The following is a 20,567-nucleotide window of genomic DNA, read 5'->3' on the forward strand; positions in this document are numbered from 1 at the left end:
TTCTTCAGGTGAAAGTATGTACATTAGTTCGAATAATTGAGTATGTCTCAAGTTGGTCGACAAAAGACATAAAATCAATTATATCACAGAAATCGCATTGATCAATGCTATTATTGGTGTATTCTTTTAGATCATCCAATCATAATTTTTAATCTAGAAGAATGCACCAGTAGTAGTGAGCGCTCACTCAACTATTGAGTCCACTGAACGCGCCCATTGTTAGCAATTTTTGCATTAATGAAGAAATTTAAACAAAGTAATCCTTTTAAACAAAAAATACTGCATCGAAAAATCTTGTTTTTGTGTGCATTGTATGAAGATGAAAAAAATAAAGGAAAAGGTAAACAACATCAATTTTGGGTACGACCTATATTTACATCGACGTTTCACAAGGAGATAGTGAAAATCTCGTCAAAGAAATGGAGCTTGAAGATGAAACAAAATTTCGTATTACTTCAGAATGGATTCAATTACATTTACAAAATTATTGGAATTAGTTGGTCCATTAATTACGAAGCAGTCTGTCGTTCGCGAATCAATTCCTCCTGAAACACGTTTACATATTACACTCCGCTATCTAGCTTCGGGAGACAGCATGATGTCAATATCATATGCCTTTCGTGTTGCCCACAACACTGTTTCAAAAATAATACGGAGACTTGCAACGCTATATGGAATGTTTTAAAGGAGATAGTTTTTCCTGAAGATAATGTAAAGAATTGGCAAAATATTGCTGCAGATTTTGACCGTCTTTGGAATTATCCCAACTGTATTGGTTGTATTGATGGCAAGCACGTAGAATTACAAGTAAGTTGAAAGATGTTTTTTCATGATAAATTAAAGATGGGTAATTAATTACATACGCAATAAAATTAATCAATTAATTACTAATTATTATCTAATTTGTAATTGAATCGAAAAATATTTATCGAAAGATGATAACGCAGGAGCAACTGTAAATGTTTTTTCTTCTAATATTTTAAAGTTATTTTTCATATTCATTCCTCTAATTTAAATATTAATATTTTGCAGATCTGTTACATGAGTCAAGTAATTGGTCTTAACCCTTTGAGCATACATTTTTCTTTACATTTTTCTTAATTTATTTATAACGTTCAATTAATTAACAATAACCTTTGTTTTCTTTTTTATTTCTATGAAGGGATGTTCTCTAATACATTTTATATGCTTTTTGTCATTAAAACTAATTAAATAGTGTTTCAAAAATGTAAAAAAGTGTACAGAAAAAGGTGACACTCAGGAGTGTCACTATGCCGCAAAGGGTTAAAGATAATACTAAGAAAGCAACATATAAAGTACTGAAGAAACTCATTTCAAATACACTGGCATCTACATTTTCTTTGAAAGGTGGTTCAAATCAGTCTAAAAAATGTTTTGAGAAGTTAACTTTATACGAAGTTGTTCAAGGTAATAACCTTAACATTATAAATTATTCAAAATAAAAGCAAATATTGATATTATGATCTTATTTGAAATTTTTATATTGTATTAATATATATAAAAATAAAAAAAAATCTCTATGATTATAAATAAATTATTATATTATTTAAGTAATATTACAAATATACTAAATTATTCCATTTAACTATCTTGTTCTTGAACAACTGTAAATTACTTTTTCAATACTACTTTACAATTTGACAAAATTTTGTATTGGTTTATTCATACAATAGAATGTAAGCATCTAAAAAACAAATATTTTCTGTAAATATCTTAATTTCTTACTTATAGTTTCTTTTTAATAAAATATGTAAAACTTGTATGTTAATAGGTGCCGTTCTAGATAAAAGACCGGAAGCAGAAATTCCAGAAATTGCTTCAGCAACTTCATCATGGTTGAAGCAAGCTCCTTGGCGGCGCCAAGATGACGGCAGTTTGGGAAGAAGAGTAAAGAATGAATAGTTTATCTCACGCACTGGAACTATTATTATATGATTATATTTGAAACTTTTATTTTTTATATTATACATATATCAAAATTTGTTTTCGATTATATTTTGTTTCGGTTATATAAGTGGTGTATTCTTTTAATATAGTTTATAAAAAAAATTTTATTTTAGAAAAAAATAAAATTGGTTCTTTTCCTTCAATATATGTAGTACATTCTTACTGAAAAAATAAAATTAACCTTATTTCAACTTAATTTCGATTTTCGACCTTAAATCGACGTCGAAATGATAGTTGAATAGTCGTTGATATTTTATACACGATCGACGTCGAATCGATTAGAATTTCGACATTCAGTTTTCGATGTTGATTCGATGTCGTATCAACTCAACATTTCTGACTGGGTTTCCATACATGATGAGGTAATACATGATAGCAGTGAGGTGACGAATTTATAGAAATTGCATCACTGATAATTGCATTACAACAGCAGAAAACATAGTTCAAATAATAATAGCATCTCATAATTACAATAGATTTAATTATAAATGTAAAAAGTAACGAAATAAAATATAATTACTTTGACAGCAGCAATTAGTAGTTAAAACTGTAATTCCTCCTGTGTTATCAATGGAAGTGCTGGAAGATTTGCTGGCCTTACTATTCTTTCTTCATGTGGAAGAAGATAACGATTTAACCTGCATTGGTTCATAATAACCATATCTAATTTACTACTAATTTCTTGGTTTAGTATATACATCTTTTCACTGGAAATCTTTTTCTTCGTATCAAAAACTTCTGATACACTTGACGATAAACTATCTGTAAGATACATATATATATACTACATAATTTACATACATATATGTATGTATAATTGAGATATTTATATCTCAATATTTGACTTTTTTAATACGCACTGTATTGTAATATATGTATATACTATACATATATTATATTGTACGTATGTACATTATTATTTAGAAAAATATTTTTTAATGTAGTAACTTTACCTGATCTAGATGAACAAGGTGTAGAGGTAAATGCTGTCACATGAGCAGTAATTGGATTCATTTCACGTGATTCTGCTACAGATTTGTTGTGTATTGATGTATCACTAAATGTACTATGTTTATAAATACAATTATCTTTAGAGGTACTTGGTGTATTTATACTTATCGATCTTTCGCTTGTCTTTTCAGATGTATTATCTGCAGATGAAACATTTTCCGTATCCTGAACTTTCGAAAAGTCTTGTTGCAAAATATTAAGATCAATATTTTCTTTTACAGTAGACTTTTTTGATAGTAACTTTCTCTATAAAAGTATTAAACAAAATTTAATAATAGTAAAGGAGATCTTGAGGTTTAAAACAATGAAAAACGGGGGCGTGTAAGAGTCAGAAATATCAAATTTACATCAACTAAATTACTTATATCACTATATATATATATATATATATATATATATATAACAGAACTTAATTTGATTTACTTACATTGCCTTTTTTCAAAGATTTTTGTTCTTGTCTTGCAGTCTCTATTATTTTAAACTTGTTATCTATAACTGAAGTTTTCCTTTTTGCTTGATGTATTTTTCTAAGCAGATCATTTTTACATTTCATATTTTGAGATGTCAATTTTTTGTCATTCCTTTTTTCTGATTTATTATCTTTTTGTAATATTTCGATTCTTTTCATTTTACTATAATCAGTTTCTTTTTCAATTTCATTATTTTGTGATTGAAAAGAGATAAGCGGTGGAGAAGGAGCACTTCGTTTACATCCAAACTGCTGTTTAGTACTATCCTCTTCTCCAAAATCTGAATCATCAGAAAATGAAATATTTTTCATTCTTTTGTTGTTTGTCTTTATTGTCGAGAAAGAGTCCTCATCTGAAAAGTAATGCTTAACTTTTTTACGTTTACCACGACCAAATTCATTTTCTGTTTCATAGTTAGAAGATAAAATATATCCATTCCGTGCATTCAAAAGTGTATCTACAAAATACAATTAAAAAGTAGTATAATTAATTTATGTGGCGTCGAGTGGCTCACCGCTCTGTGCGATTGACTCGCGATTTGTAGACCCGAGTTCAATCCCACGTGCGCCCAAACGCGATGATTTTTCGCGTTTAATGAGCCAAAAAATGGCTCCACCTGGTGATCAAAAGATCTATGATCATCAGCGCCGTTCGGATTCGGCGTTAAACTGTAGGTCCTATACATCAGTATACATATCAGTAGATATTTGTCTCTAATATCTGACTGAGGTAGGATTCTGTGGACCAATCACCCACAAATCCGAAAAACAATCTGATTCGAGAAACGAATATAGGCCTCGGACAAAAGAGGTCTATAGACGTCCTATGCTCATAAGGAGATAAAAGGAGTCGTTATCGTTATAATTAATTTATAGAAGACACGAAAAATACATATAATAAGAAACAATATACCATATAATTTTAAAACAATAACATTATAAACCGGCCATGAAGGACGTGCATTCAATTCTTTCTTAAGTGCAATACTCTGTTCAGATTTAGGAGGCCAAGAAATTTTGGTGATCATTTTATTATCTAATTTTCCTTCTAGCCATTTGGTAAGAGCCACTTCAAATACAGTATCATCTTCCTCATCACAATCATCATCTTCGTTTATAAATTTCACAACGACAAACTGAAAAAAACAATTAATATGTATTTACTTTTCATCAGAATTTTCTTTTCTTTACATACAATTAAAAAATAATATTTTAATTATAATATATCATTATGTAATAAATAAGCTTACAATAAACAAGAAACTTACATAGATATATAATGTAGAAAACATAAAAATTTCTCGGTTTATTTCATAAGATATTTGATATGTGCTATTTATAAAACAATATGGTATGAAGTAAAGGTATGCAAACATATTCATCTTTTATAGAAATCAACCAACATTTGGCAATAATATCATTTAAAGTAAACTCCAATCTTTTCTGATTTAATTCAGACACCTTTACAATACCAAGTTCACGGGAAGATAAAGGATATGTATACACATCAGAAATATTTGTAAAAATATTTCCAACAAAAATGACATTACACTGTCTATTAATGATATTTCTCAGGACAACAATTTCACCTGTACTTGTTTTGAAGCATGAATATCTTTTATTTACTTCAAAAGTGACACTATTTACTGAAATTTTTCTAAATTGTTTACCATTCATATCTTCATCCATATCTTCATTTCGTTTTTTAAAAAGAATAATTTTATTAATCTCAGAATCTAACAGTACAATTTTTGTGTTGCTTCGTTCTATCTCACGTTTAGCTACTTGTTGAATGGGTTGAAAACCAGATTTAAGGTTACTTTTAATTGTTTTCAATTTGTTTTCATAACGAAATGCACTGAAAGTATCTAAATAACCGTGTTTATCACACTCTTGTGCCAAATGACAAAGGGAGTGAACGTTATACACCACGAATTATTTTCCAAATAGTGTGACCGAGTGTTCGATAAAAGTCCTGAGTAGAGTATTTGCCAAATTGTTCAAAGTTTTATAAAGAATTAGACTTGAAAGAATATAAATTCCACAATGCAATAATAAAAAATGCTTATAAATATTTTTATCAATATTTGAAGCAAAGACTACAATACCATCGTATAAGCACAACCGACGGAATTCTGTTGCCTTGTAAAACGGTAATTCATTTAAAGATCTTGGTTTTCTATTGAAATCCTGAGGGCAGGAAGGAGCTAGTCGAACCAGTTTATCAGATATTGTGTTTACAACAGTCCAATGCAATTTCCATGGAGTTATCCAATTCTTCCATACTTCCAGTAATCTTTTAAACATGCCTTCATATACCAAATGCATGGGCTCTAACCGAAATTGAGAAACCATTTTCGTATCAATTTGAAGAAGAGGAGATATTCCTTTATGATGGCGAGGCTGTAATTGATTTTTAAAACTTTCATCGGTTCTCAAGGGAGCGTGTAGATCAATATACGTCTGTCTATGATCAAATCGTTCTCCTCATACCGTACATTTCTCGCAAGAAGCATATCCATTATGACCAATATAGCATTTTATTAATTCTCTAGCTGGAGCATCAAGAATATAATGTCTGATGACGAAGTCATAAGTTCTTTCATTTTGCACATAACCATTAGTCATTAGATTTTCAGCTTCGTTAATAAAATCTTGTAAAAACTCTTGTACATTATTGGGGTCAGAATTTCCAAAATAAATAGCAATAATAAATGGTTCATTTCTAGTTCCTACGAGATATCCTAAAATAGGCCAAAATTTTTTCTTTGAACTCCGAAAAAGTGGAAGTCCATCAGTATTAACATCTATTTCAATTTTTTCTTTTATTTGCAAGTAATCTGTTAAATTAAGTCCATCTAAATAATTTCGAATTCCTCTGTACCAAAATTGTCCTCCATTTTCTAATTGTATAATGTGTACATTACTAGTTTTCAGTAAACTCTTATAACTTTTAGGCAAATTATTAAATACAGGTCGAAGCTTTGCAAGCAATTCATCTATTTTAGATATAGAAATAACACCACCTGATGAAGCCCAATCTTTTAAAGCTAATATTATATAATTTTCCTTTTGCTCATCATTCTCAAAAATCATATCAATATTTTCATTTTCAGTTTCATCATTTCATCATTTCAGTTTCAAATATATATTAAAAATAAAAGTAGTTATAATAACAATAGCATATGGAAGATAAAAAACCAAGATAAAAATGATGATTTTGTTTTGGATATAGTTGCACTGACATCCATTTTTTCAAAATTTTGTTCATGCTTCATAAAAAAGTATCAACTTAAGCCCAAGACACAATGCGAGGGAATAGCGATAGTGATAAGTTTCAACCTATCAAAAATGTGTATTCCGGTGTATTCGATTTCTGATAAGTTGAAACTTATCGCTGTCGCTATTCCGTCGCATTGTGTCTTGGGCTTTAGAGATTGTAAGGATATAAAACTCATAAATATTCATACTTTATACATATATGTAAGTTGTGTTTACAACATTCTATTTTAATTAAGCAATACATTTTTATAAATTATTTACATATTATACTTATTATATCTTTATTGTTATAAACAAAAATTTGAAAAATAAATAACAAAAATCTAAATTTTAGTAAAGGTACTTTAAGTATAAAAAATAGTACTTACACGCTTAGTATTATCGAGATCCATATTGTAATAAAACTGTATATAAAAGTGTTACAAATGAATGGTAAAAGTTTAACACGTACTTATTTCAAGTGTATTTGCAGGACTCTTATTCGTATATTTCTTTGGACTTCAAGTTGCAAAGACAGTTATCTCTAGATAAACAGGATAAAAGAGAGATTAGAACAAAAAGATGAAAAATAATTAACTATTTAAAAAATATTATATAGTAGGTACATCAAACATCAAAGAGAGGAAATTATTAAAAATAATATACTTTCCTTTTAGAGGGCATAACCTCTCGACATAAACGTTATTCTATTCGTCTTGATATTCAACGAATGATAGAGATAGAACGATATTTGTGTCGAGTGTGTCCTCTAAAAGGAAAGCATACAATAATAAAAAGTAGCATATATAGACTTACCAACTATGATAAGAAGGATGAGAGTCAAATGATTAATATAAACACAGTTCATATGCACCAGCACGAGATAAACTTGATCGATCGCCACTCTCGGTAGAAACTCGAAAAATGAAGCTGATGCAATATTTTATACCGGACCAAAGCAAAAGAACATCAAACAATCCGCCCTGGGCTGCGTTCGGAAACATCACCCGAGTACCCCCGTGTATCGTTTTATCCTTGTTGTTCACCCATGTTAAACGAGGATAAGACGATATACTGGGGCACTCGGGTGATGTTTCCGAACGTAGCCCTGGACGAACCATTCAACGAGATTTGTCGAAGTTTCGTGAGTTTTGTGACGTAACATGTCACGTGACTCGCTGCATGCATGGTGAAGTAAGGGTCTGCGCACAATGGAGGTACAGATATTGAATAATAAAATATTAACCCATCAGGTACCAATTACACCGGAATACACGATTCTGATAGGTTATAATATTTTAATATCTAATATCTATTCCTCCATTGTGCGCAGCCCTAATTCCAACATGGCTGTATGTTATAGCATATATATATAGCTATATATATATATATATATATATATATACCTACATTTCGATGTGTTTCGGTGGAAATTTCATTTATTTTTAATCACAGAGGTATTTTTAATAAAGAGAATTGAACATTTATATGTATATATGTATATATATATATATAAAATAAACAGAGTTAATAAAGGGAGTGAATCAGTTCATTATTAATATCACGAAGTAATCGTATAAGAGTAAGTTTTAATATGTAGAGTAAGTTTTTAATATTATATGTAATTACTATGTAACTTGAAGTAAATTTGCTACATGTGGTAATTATACATCTTAAAAAACTACAAAATTAAATTACATGCATAAAATATTTTTGCAGGCAGGACATAAGGTTTATTCAAGTCGACGTAATTTTGGATCTTTTGCTTTAAGTCGATCCAGATTGAAGAATGGCAAAGTTAAACTATTTTAATTTTAAATCTTTGCAGAATCAATTACACACTATAGAATTGCCATGTAAAAATTGGGCATATACAAAGGGAAATGAGTTTTTCTTTGGTTTTCAAAAAGTAGAAAATGATACTTTTATCTCAAAAAGAGTAGTTATATTTAATAATTTATCTGTGAAAGTATATGTTGAGGATAAAAAAATTGTTCCACTGTCAGAAAATATTATTCTTATTAGTAAAGAACAATTTGTGGAACTTTTAAAATCTGTTGACAAATTATAATTATGGAAGCTCAAGAAATTTGAAGATACATATAAATTAATAAATTTGAAAATGAAACATTAAATTAAAATCATAAAAATTGTTTATTAAATATGAATAAGTATATACACATATAATTATTAGTATAAAACAGAAATATATTTTTATTCATGCAACAATCGATATATAATTTGTACATGTATACAACAATAAAAAATGTTTTAGTAACATATATCTTTTAAAGTTTGATTATGTGTTTTGTAATTGTTTTAAAACTAATCTTTGCGGATTATCTAACTTCAATAGTTTATTGTCAAACTTAGCATGAGATGCACTTCTTTTTATTGAACTTTTATTAGATGTTTTTTCGTGTTGTACAGTATTAACCAGCTTAGCTGCTTTTCTCTTTTCTTTTGTCATTTCTTGCTCATTATTATTTTTGTTAGCTTGTTTGCAAATGAATTGCATTCTTGTTGTAATAAAAAAGATTATAATTCGACGCGTTAATAACGTATTATGATCTTCACATCCAACTAATGGAAGAAAAGGGGATGTTTGTTCGAGAGCATCCGTCACTTGGAAAATGATGTTTGAATTAATGTTATTATTTTGAACAGCTTTGACAATAACATTTTCTAGAATTTGTATAAGTTTTAATAATTTAAAAGATGGATGCAACAAATAACCCTTACTTCTTAAATCAATTAGCTTGTGATTTTCAGGAATTGTATCCATGGCCGATAAAATAAGAGTGGATTGACAATTTTTGCATACTTCTTCTTTTTTCAGAGTTACAAATTTTGCAAATCGCAATCCTTTTCGAGCAATATATCCTGAAATATAAGCAATTTCATATTCCCATGGATCAGACTGATAGTAATTATGATCGATTAATGATACTGCATCAGAAAGACAATCTGATCCACATTCTGAATCAAGGATAGAATCTATTCGTGCTTCCCATTGTTGTCTATAATCAACATGGTTTTCCATATTTTTCATATCTAAAAGAGCTTTGAATACATCAACTCCGGATACATTACATCCTTTTGGTGGCTCCACAAGGGAATATGTTGAAATTAACCGATACATTTGAATAAAAACCTTGGAATCAGGATGATCGTTTGAACCGCAGCTCTCTCGCATCATACCAAAGAAGCGCTACGAAAATAGAAAATAAAGAACATTTTTTTATTTCTATTACTTCACTCAAACGTAAATAATTATGTAAATGTTCTAACAATACTATCAAGATAAAATACACTACTCAACAAAATTAAAGGATCACTTGTTGCACCCTGCAAAAATAGGCAAACTTTGAGATAGAATAACTTCGTCAAAAATCATCGTATCGAGATGTTTAAAAAAGCATTTTAAAGCTTGAAATCTCTACTTTTCAGACCTGTACTTAAAAAAACGGTCGTACTGATATTTCGTGAAGTTGCACAATCATAAATAAAAGTGTGTCAAACCTAAAAATTTTTTACAAAATTTGCCAAGTTCCACGGAGCCAAGTAAAAATTGTGCACAAATGCGGTTTACAGCTTTCGAAAGAGTGAATCTTTGCCTTCAATTTGCTTTCTTGTTGAGCTCTGTATGATTTTTTTTCACCGAGTTATTCAACGTTGAAATAAAAAGGCCATTTTTACTTAAACGTTAAATAACTCGGTGAAAAAAAATCGTACGGAGCTTTGTAAAAAAGCAAATTAAAGATAAAGATTCGCCCTTTTAAGTCATGTAAATTGCATTTGTGCACAATTTTTATTTGGCTCCGTGGAACTTGGCAAATTTTGTAAAAATTTTTTAGGTTTGACACACTTTTATTTATGATTCTGCAACTTCACGAAATATCAGTAAGACCGTTTTTTGAAGTACAGGTCTGAAAAGTAGAGACTTCAAGCTTTAAAATACTTTTTTAAACATCTCGATACGATGATTTTTGACGAAGTTATTCTATCTCAAAGTTTGCCTATTTTTGCAGGGTGGACCAAGTGATCCTTTAATTTTGTTGAGTAGTGTATTTGGAGTTTAATATATTCGACTAATATATGCCCTAATTATGCGACTTGTACATGTAAAGTTTTTTATGTTATGCATTTACATACCTCCAAGCTGTCTTGGTTCAATCTTGCTGTCATGATATATTTAAAATTACATTCCTGAACGAGAAAAGTGCAAATCTCCAGAGTGGCTTTCAATGAAATTAATAACCCGTAATAGGAATTCGTTGACATAAATTGCAATCCTTTCTCGACACAGGTGCGTTGCCATTCTTCCAAGTAAGGAATAAAGTCTGATATTACCTATAAGAAAATTTGTAAGCATATTTCCCAGAAATATATTTATTTTTGACATATCTGTGATATATTATTAATTCAAAACAAGTAATTATTTTTATATTTATCGATGTACTTTCCAACTGTCATTTCCACATGCCAGAGCTGATACTGGAGTCCGACTGTTCATAGCGTGAATGAGATTTTTCATCCTACGGCAAAATTTTATGTTTCCTTCACAGTCTCTTAGATCCTTATGATAATCCTTAAATAGTTCAAAGATTTCCGACATTCCAAAGAACTGTAACATATAAGAAACAGAAACAATTTTCTTTAATATAATAATTGTTATGTAACAAGAAGGTGCAATACTTACAATTAGTACAGTACAAAATAAATTATTTACAAACCTGAAAGGCTAATGACACGTTCATTTTTTGATAATATTTTGGTTGAATGTGTTCTTTTCGTAATTTATAATTACATTTAACTTTATATGAAGTTGTATCCTCAACTTCTAAAACAGCATACCAGTGCTTTAAAGATACGAATCCATCTGGAGTCTATAAATGTATAAAGCAAGTAAGAAATATGAAACAAGTTTATGAAAGTAATTATTACGTTTATAATAGTTTTACATAAATTTCACTGTATTTCGAATGATTCGTGAAGAAGTTTCGTATACATTTTATGATATGTGGAAAATCGGAGAAAAACCAGAGACGACGCTTGTTATTGACAATATGTTCAATACTGATTTGCTCATCCGTAACTCCGAACATATTCCACATAGTTCTATTCCATGTAGCACCGTCTGTAGTTACAGCATCAATGCGCAAACCAGCTTCTTCTGCTAGTATGATGCATTCTATCACAATTTTATGCAGTGTTATCCCGCGTGCACACCCACAACTTAGAAAACATCCCAATGTTTGTACCCAATGTCCTTTAAAAGGTTGGAACATAAGTACTAAGGCATGATCGCCTTTTTTGTCTTTTTGTATTTGTGGGGTATGTTCGCCCAAATCAGTGAATCCTTCTAACTGAAGATTTTCTTCATTAAAAGATAATGTCTTTGATAACTTCATCTCGTCAAGCAACAGTACACCTAAAAGTAAATTTACAAACATAATTTATTGCGTACTTTATATAGCGTATTATTTATTGTAATCAGTAAACATAATTACATACCACGAACGTCTTCAGATGGCATACTTGCAGTCTTAATTTTTATAGCTTTAAATACTACCTGCTGAAATCCGTACGCCCCTTTAATAATTTTTACATATTTACTTAAAGTCTGTACAGAAGGTAACGTAAGTATTTTATGCTTTCGCAAATGGTTGTAAGCTTTTTTACTTTTTATTCTTAAAAGTAAGCATTCAAGTACCCATTCTGTTGTGTATCTCCTTCCACTGCTCGATCAGCAGTGCATTGCTGCAAAACTTGCTTTTACAGCCAACTGTTCCTTTTCAGGCAATTTTGCAATGGCGTTAAGCACTGCATTCTTGTCGGCGTTTATGCATTTTATTCTCATTGTTTCGATCATGCTCTTAAATTTTTCAATCTGCAATAAAAGAATTATTTCTGTAACATGTACAATTTAAAATTAATAATAGTTTCATTCACTGTATGCGTGACACGCCTTTAACTGAAGCCGACTATTCTGACGATTCACATTCTTATATCGCTGACGCAGAGAGAAAGAAATATTCTTTATTGCCTGCTTCTTCTTTTCAGATCTTCTTTTCTTTCTATTTATATTATTAACAAATTTTTTGCATGGAAGACAAATTTTCCTTTGTGGACCTTTTATGTGGCTATCTTTAAGAAGAACGTACCCTTTGCAGTCTTGTGCTCTAAAATTATTTTTAATAATAGTTATTTAATGACATAGTTCACGGTTTTATTGTCGTTAGTATTGTCTCTTTTTTTATACTGAAACTTTTTTTATATTGAAACTCATTTACTAATAAATTATTCACAATTACCTGTCTTTGTCACTTGCATTACATGGTAAGAATTTGGAAACGGTTTGTAATAATTTTAATAAATCTGACACATTGGTGATAGTATTCGGACCATCTACTATCAATTTTCGGTTTCCCATGTGCACCTGTTCACGATAAATACACGTCAATAAAAGTTATTTTGTTGTTAATATTTCATTTTATGCTTAATATATATAATGGGCCTTCTACAATAAGCCGTAAGTCACAAATCATAAGTCATAAGCTAGAAATGACCAATCACAGTCGTCAATTTTTAGTTTCTTACTTCCGATTTATGACTTATGGCTTATTGTAGAAGGCCCATAAGGCATTGTTATATTTCAATAGTATGTAACTAAGACTTACAATAAATGACATATTATTTTCTAGTTTTATATGAATACGTGTTTCCTTTAAATCTTTAGTCCATTCATTAAAAATGATTGCCATGGGAAGCACAGTCACAATCCAGAATTCGGAGGGTAATGGTATCTTATCTATCATTTGTATTATGTTATCATAATTATTTTCATTAAGAAATTTCTCATTGAGAACAGAATGAGAGAGAGAGATATGCGATTGTTCATATATGTTTGTCTTTTTTTTAAAATGTTTATCTGTTGAATTGGAGGCTCGGGGAAAATACATGGAATAGCTCCATCTTTTAGCATTGGCTTTTTTCTTGGAAGCCGAAATATTGTACCATCCGTTAATTTATGCACAAATTCCCTGTTAATATCATCTTCCATGAAGTGGCGTTCACATACCTTATGCTCTTTTGTTAGTACTTTCCCATTAAGCGGAATTGCCAAACTCCAAGTTTCAAGCATTTCAGGCTAGAAATATTAAAACATACAATAAAATAACTATTAGCCCGATGTATCGTACGACACATGAAATATCGGTTTTTATTCTACATTGGTCGTATCGTAGCATTGTAAGCGTCGTGAGACTTCAAATTGACACATCGGATTGGTTGTTGCAACAAATTTGTGACTTGCGACGCCTACGATACGACCAATGTAGAATGGGCTTTTGAGGTCTCGATCAGAAATGTATTTTGCAATACAAATGACATAGGTCCATTTTCACAATATTTATGGTTAACTCTTAACTGAAGTTCAACTTCTTCTTTTATCCCTTTTCAATTCTAATTAAGATTAGAAGCTTTATAAAAAAGAACCTTTTCTAACTGGGCCCTAATCGTTTTACATGTCACATGTAACAGAGTGTGCCTTTCGACAAGCGATACACACAGGGAATGGAAAGTTACTTTTTAAAAATAACTAGTTACAGTTACTCGTTACCGAGTAAAAAATGTAACTAGTTACAGTTACAGTTATCGCTTTTTAAAAGTAACTCGTTACAGTTACCGTTACTTGAAAAATAACTTTTCGTTACTTTTCCGTTACTTTTTTAAAATCAATTTAAAAATGTACTTTTGCATTTTTTTTTTATATGTAATACTGACAAATATATAGTTTTATTTAAAAAAAAAAAAAAACAATGTAGAATGGCTCAAATAATAAATTAAATAAAAGTAAAATGAGAAGGGTTACGAGCCAATAATGAAACAGTTTATTTCCGATAAGAACGACGATGACAATGTAATTAAATGTATAAATATATATTAGAACAATACATAGATAAAACAAGATAAAACCAAACGACGTTTCGACATTTATTGTCATCGTCTTTTAAACTGTTTCGCTTTTGGGTTCATAGCCCTTTTCATTTTACTATTACTTAATTTATTTTTTAATTTTTTTTAAACACACTTTTGTAATTCTAAAACCTGTAAAATATGCAGCAAACTGAAATATTTGTATGTCCTATGTATTACATAGAAGATAGAAGTGTAAAATAATTACTGAATCATAACGGCCGAATGTCTAAGGGCTTTCAAGTCTTATTGATAAGAGCTATAAATAGCATGTATCCAATCGAACCGTGTTCAATCGTGTGCAAAGTAACGACAAAAGTAACTGTAAATTTCGTTACCGTTACCCAAAAAATGTAACTCGTTACCGTTACAGTTACCAAAAAAAGAAAGTAACGCAGTTACCAAAAAAGTAACTTGTAACTGTAACTTCGTTACAAGTAACGAGTTACTTCCATTCCCTGGATACACAGTATATAATACAATCATCTCATCCTTTTTTAACATTCGCGAACAACAAAGATGTATTGATACAATTGTGTAACACCGTGGCTATGTTCCGTTATTCATTGCAAGTATTGCAAATAGCGTTTTGTTCTAGTTTAATATTCGGTGAACAATAAGAATGAAATACTATTTACATTACTCGCAGTGCATAAGTAACGCAGCTCGTGTTATCTGTGTCGCTTGTTGGAAAGCACACATTATTTTGCATACATACAATTTTATATTTAAATCAATTAGTATATATATATTTATTTATTTCCTCTTACCGTTCGCGGTGCAAATAGGCTTTTTCCACCGCTTCCACATTTACAATAAGGAACTATGCAGTTAGGCATATTTGGATAAATATCTAAAAAATATTAATAAAATATTACTCTCAAATAAGAAGTAACAAAGTTGAATTTCATTAGTCTAGTAGATTAAACAGCAGTTTCTCCTCAAGTTTATTATTTGTTATACATAATATTTGTTATACATATTATTTTTATACACGAATTTTAATATTTATTTATTGAATACATACCAAATCAAAACCAACAAGAAATATTGGAATCTTGTACAGCATTAGGATCTGAGCACAAGAATTGTTATAACACTTTACGACGCACAAACACTTAACACGACGTAACACGTTTTCGCGCGCATACGAAAAAAAACCTAGTTCACAATTTTCTCCGACAGGCGCGCTCGGATCAGTTCTTCTATACAGCGCTTTTCCAACACCGTGTTTCGAGCCCATCTTTTTCATGGCCGACCGCTTGAGCTTGATCTCCTTCTTATTACTCCGTGATGTAGAGTTTAGGATTCGAGGAACGTGTGTTGGTCATACGAGCAGCGCCGCTTATGGCACGTTTTAAAATGCGGATCCAAATAGAAATTTTTTTCTACTACACACACACACACACACGCGCGCGCACGCACGCACGCACGCACGCACGCACGCACGCACGCACGCACGCACGCACGCACGCACGCACGCACGCACACGTACACGCGATAGCAATGAGCATTCGCAGATCCGCTCCGCAACAGTCGCGCACGCGCGAGTCTGCTGAACGCTACCAATAATATAATTATAATATATATAGGCCGGTATTCATAATCAATTTTTTTATATTCAAGATCGTCTTAAGTACAGTCTTAAGATGTCACGAACCAATCGAAGGGCTGCATTCGCGTCTTAAGGCATTACTTAAGACAGTCTTCAAATAAGAACTGACTATGAATACCGACCTATAGTTAATTTCTTACTATAGAGTATAGGTTGTTGATTCAACGTCAAATCAATGTCGATATTAGTTTTCCATTGATTCGACGTCGATTCAACTATGTCAATATTGCAGGAATATCGATCTTATATCGACTCAACCAGTTGTCAACCGTATCGATGTTGAACCAACTTTGAATCAACTCTACATTTCTGACTGGGAAGGCTTTGTATGTATTAGTAATGTGACATTAAATATATTTTTATTACAGGCTCCACCAAACAGTGGATCGTCTCATTATAATTACAAAGGACGCCATAGCATTAATTTAATGGCGATTAGTGATGCTAATTATCGATTTACTATGGTCGACATTGGTGCAGAAGGTCGGAATAGTGACGGAGGAGTTTTTAAGGACAGCATTATGGGCAAATATTTTGATGAAGGTCGTTTTCACTTACCTAATGCTACAGCAATAGAAACTAACGGATCTGCATTGCCTTATGTATTACTGGCAGACGAAGCTTTCCCATTAACATCATACATGATGAGGCCATATCCTCGAATAAGCAATCTAGACTTGAAAAAGAAAGTTTTCAATTATGGGCTCAGCAGAGCAAGACGAGTAGTGGAGAGTACCTTCGGCATTCTGGCAGCGAGGTGGCGGATTTATAGAAAGCCGATAATTGCAAACATTGTAACAGTAAAAAGCATAATTCAAGCAACAGTAGCACTTCACAATTTTATAATAATACAGGAAGAAAAAATGTATTTCAGAAGCATATATGCGCATTTAAGTTCTGAAGATAATAATATTCAGTCTGAAGGATTAAATGCATTTCCAGTTTGTACAGAACAACTGCATAATAATGGTACTAAAGTTCGAAATGCATTTTCTAATTTTTTTATGGATGTTGGTGCAACATCTTTTCAGTGGAAGAAGGCAATAAATAATGATTTTTAATATATTAATGAAATGATGTATTTATTATAAAATATATATATACTGCTTTTGAAAATTATATGTTTTATTTATAAAATATATTTAGGCCTGCGGCACACGATGCTTGTTTTCCTGGTGGATTAGATTCTTGCCACCGTATTGGCTATTGTACTGACAGTGCTAACATCGCAGCCAATATGGTGACAAGACTAATCATCGAGCAATCCAGTAGGAAAACAAGCATTGTGGACACACAACTGGCTTTAGAAAATTTATTGAAACTCGTGAAACATACATACATATACATATATATATATAAAATTAATGTAAATAATAACAAATTACAGAACAAATGTAAATGTAACATTTGTACAAACATGTCATTAAACTGAGCTCAATTTTTGTTCTAAATCGAAAAGTTGGGACAAGATTTGTATTTCAAATTGATGTCTGTCGCGTATTGGGAGGGCTCGTAGACGATCTCCTATTTGAAGCAGGAATCCATCCACTGCATCCTTTTTTACAGACTCACTTTCAAGAGCTGAGCAAATTGCTGCTCTTATATCACTGCTGTCATTACTTCTCGATCCTAAAAACAATAAATGATTGAAAAACTTTGATAACTTTCTTTATTATATTAGCAAGCACCAATAAATAATTGAAAAAATTACTTTTTGATGCCTGTCGTTGGTGTCTTGGCGGGGACATAGGGTCACTATTTCGCGATTGCTGACTATCAGTGGAAGTTAACGGTTGAGGTACCGTCAGTATAGGATTTGCAGTTGTGAACTCAATGTCTTCAGCAATATCGTTTGTGCTTGTGTTCTTCGGCAAACTACTAACAGTTCTACATAAACACAAATTAATTTAATTATTTTAGAATATCTCTTATGGACTACTATGTAACTATGTAGGAAATACGATAGAAAACTACAATGGATAGATTCGAAACAAAAACAAATTTTTATAGCAAAAATAAATTTGTTATTTTTGGTCAACATTTACCAAATTTTTAGGTTATCATACTTTTTATTTTAATACATTGATTGAAAATTTCACTTAAAAACATACTTTTCTCAATATCTATTATAAATAACTTACACTGACTTATCCAGAACATCATCAAGGAATTTCATTTGTTCGTATAAACGAAATGTTGATTTTGCATTTTTTGTGCTACGCGCAGCCGATCCGCTTGGAATATATTCCTTCATCTTCCGCTTTGACTTTATGTAACAATCGCGAAATTGCTTCCATCTTTTTTGTACACTCTCTACATCTTTTCCTATATTAAAAAAATGTAAATACTGTAATGCTTAATTGGAAATAATTTAAGCTGACATAATCATGACTACATTTCACTTTATTGAGTTCTTATTGAAACTGATGTATATATTAATACCATCTATCATTATTCATATCTTCATATATCAGTGATATATTCATATCTTTATAGTAATTACACTTAAAGAAACATTTGTTTATAATAAAAACTTTTAAACGTACCTCCTACAACGTTGAGTACTTCGTTCCATAAACTTTGTTTTTTTAAATGTGTCCTTTCTTTTACAGGAATTCTGTAATCATACAATCCCGGTCTTGATTGGACTGCCATAATTATAGATTCGTTATAGTCATCTGAATCGGTTATATGTCTCGATGATGATTGATCCTTTTCAACTGTAAAATAATGCAAATTACAATTACTGAAATTAGTATTCAATAAGAGGTGAAAAACTTGATTTATTTAACAATATTTTACTTATTGTAACAACGTTACTGTCATCGACATGTAACAAGTGTATGTCTTCTTTAAATATTTTAAAGCAACGGTATTGTAGAAGACTTGTTCCCAATCCATCAATATGCCAGCCGTAATATCCACATTTCGTGGGCTACAAAACGAAAAAATATAAGAACTGAATGCAAAATATAAATGACAAAGATGTCATTTATATCTTTGCTTTTCATAAAAAGATCTTTTCTTTTTTATTATTTTTGGAATCATTTGTTCCTATCTTCCTATTAAAGAAATAAATGCATTTGAACAAAAGAAAATAAATACGTAAATACTTTTCTGAAATAGAGAAAAGATTCACATAATTTTACAAAAATTTATTTCTAAACATAACCTAATCTCTAATTGTTAATGATACTTACAGGTGTATGTGAAGCTAGCATATCACTTGGTGGAAAATCAAAAAATGTCAAGAGTTCTGAGATCATTTTCAATAGTTCTATAGTTCTATATAGATTAAACGAATAGTTCCGGTCATTAAAGTCGAGAAACCCACTATACAAAATGATTTGCCAGATTCACGCACAGTAAAGTTTATCAAATAAAGGCAAAAACCACATTATCTTGGAGCATTTTAAAAAATACATAGTTCTACGAGGAGTTCTAGCGATTAACATTGCTATTTTAATTTTTAAACAACAATTAATGTAAAAAAATGGCATTCGCGAAATCGAAGACGAGACATTCGCCCATTTTTAAGAGTTCAATCAGTATTGCGATAGTTCTCATATACCTAGCAATATATTCTAATACTTTCCAAAAAGTTCTAGTCATAAAAAAATAATTGTTAAATTTATAAACAATTTTTTAGACCCGAAAAAGGCACTTTTCAGGCAATAAGCGTGATGTGCTGGCAGATTTTCGACAGTTCTGAAAGGTTTACGGTACTTATCGTTTAGATCTGACTCTGTCCTAAAGAGTTCCGAAGAGTTCTGATGATAAAAATCATTTGTTTAATTTTTAAACAATTTTTAAGACCCGAAAAAGGCACTTTTCAGGCGGTATGTGTGATTTGCTGGCCGATTTCCGACAGTTCTATGCGAAATGTGTTACTCATCGTGCAGATCTGACTGTGGCCTAACGAATTCCGAAGAGTTCTGATGATAAAAATCATTTGTTTAATTTTTAAACAATTTTTAAGACCAGAAAAAGGCACTTTTCAGGCGGTATGTGTGATTTGCTGGCCGATTTCCGACAGTTCTATGCGAAATGTGTTACTCATCGTGTAGATCTGACTGTGGCCTAACGAATTCCGAAGAGTTCTGATGATAAAAAATATTTGTTAATTTTTTAAATAATTTTTTAGTCCCGAAAAAGGCACTTTTCAGACGGTATGTGTGATTTGCTGGCCGATTTCCGACAGTTCTATGCGAAATGTGTTACTCATCGTGTAGATCTGACTGTGGCCTAACGAATTCCGAAGAG

General features: G+C 30.9%; 1 pseudogene; it reads left to right on the forward strand.

Annotated features, from left to right (window-relative positions):
• The first annotated feature begins 396 nt into the window (after nucleotides 1–396).
• On the forward strand, nucleotides 397–17,355 carry LOC108781921 (uncharacterized; annotated as a pseudogene).
• Nucleotides 17,356–20,567: the final 3,212 nt, after the last annotated feature.

This window comes from Cyphomyrmex costatus, unplaced genomic scaffold (genome assembly GCF_001594065.2).
Source record: "Cyphomyrmex costatus isolate MS0001 unplaced genomic scaffold, Ccosl1.0 scaffold921, whole genome shotgun sequence".
Classification (NCBI taxonomy): Eukaryota; Metazoa; Arthropoda; class Insecta; order Hymenoptera; family Formicidae; genus Cyphomyrmex; species Cyphomyrmex costatus.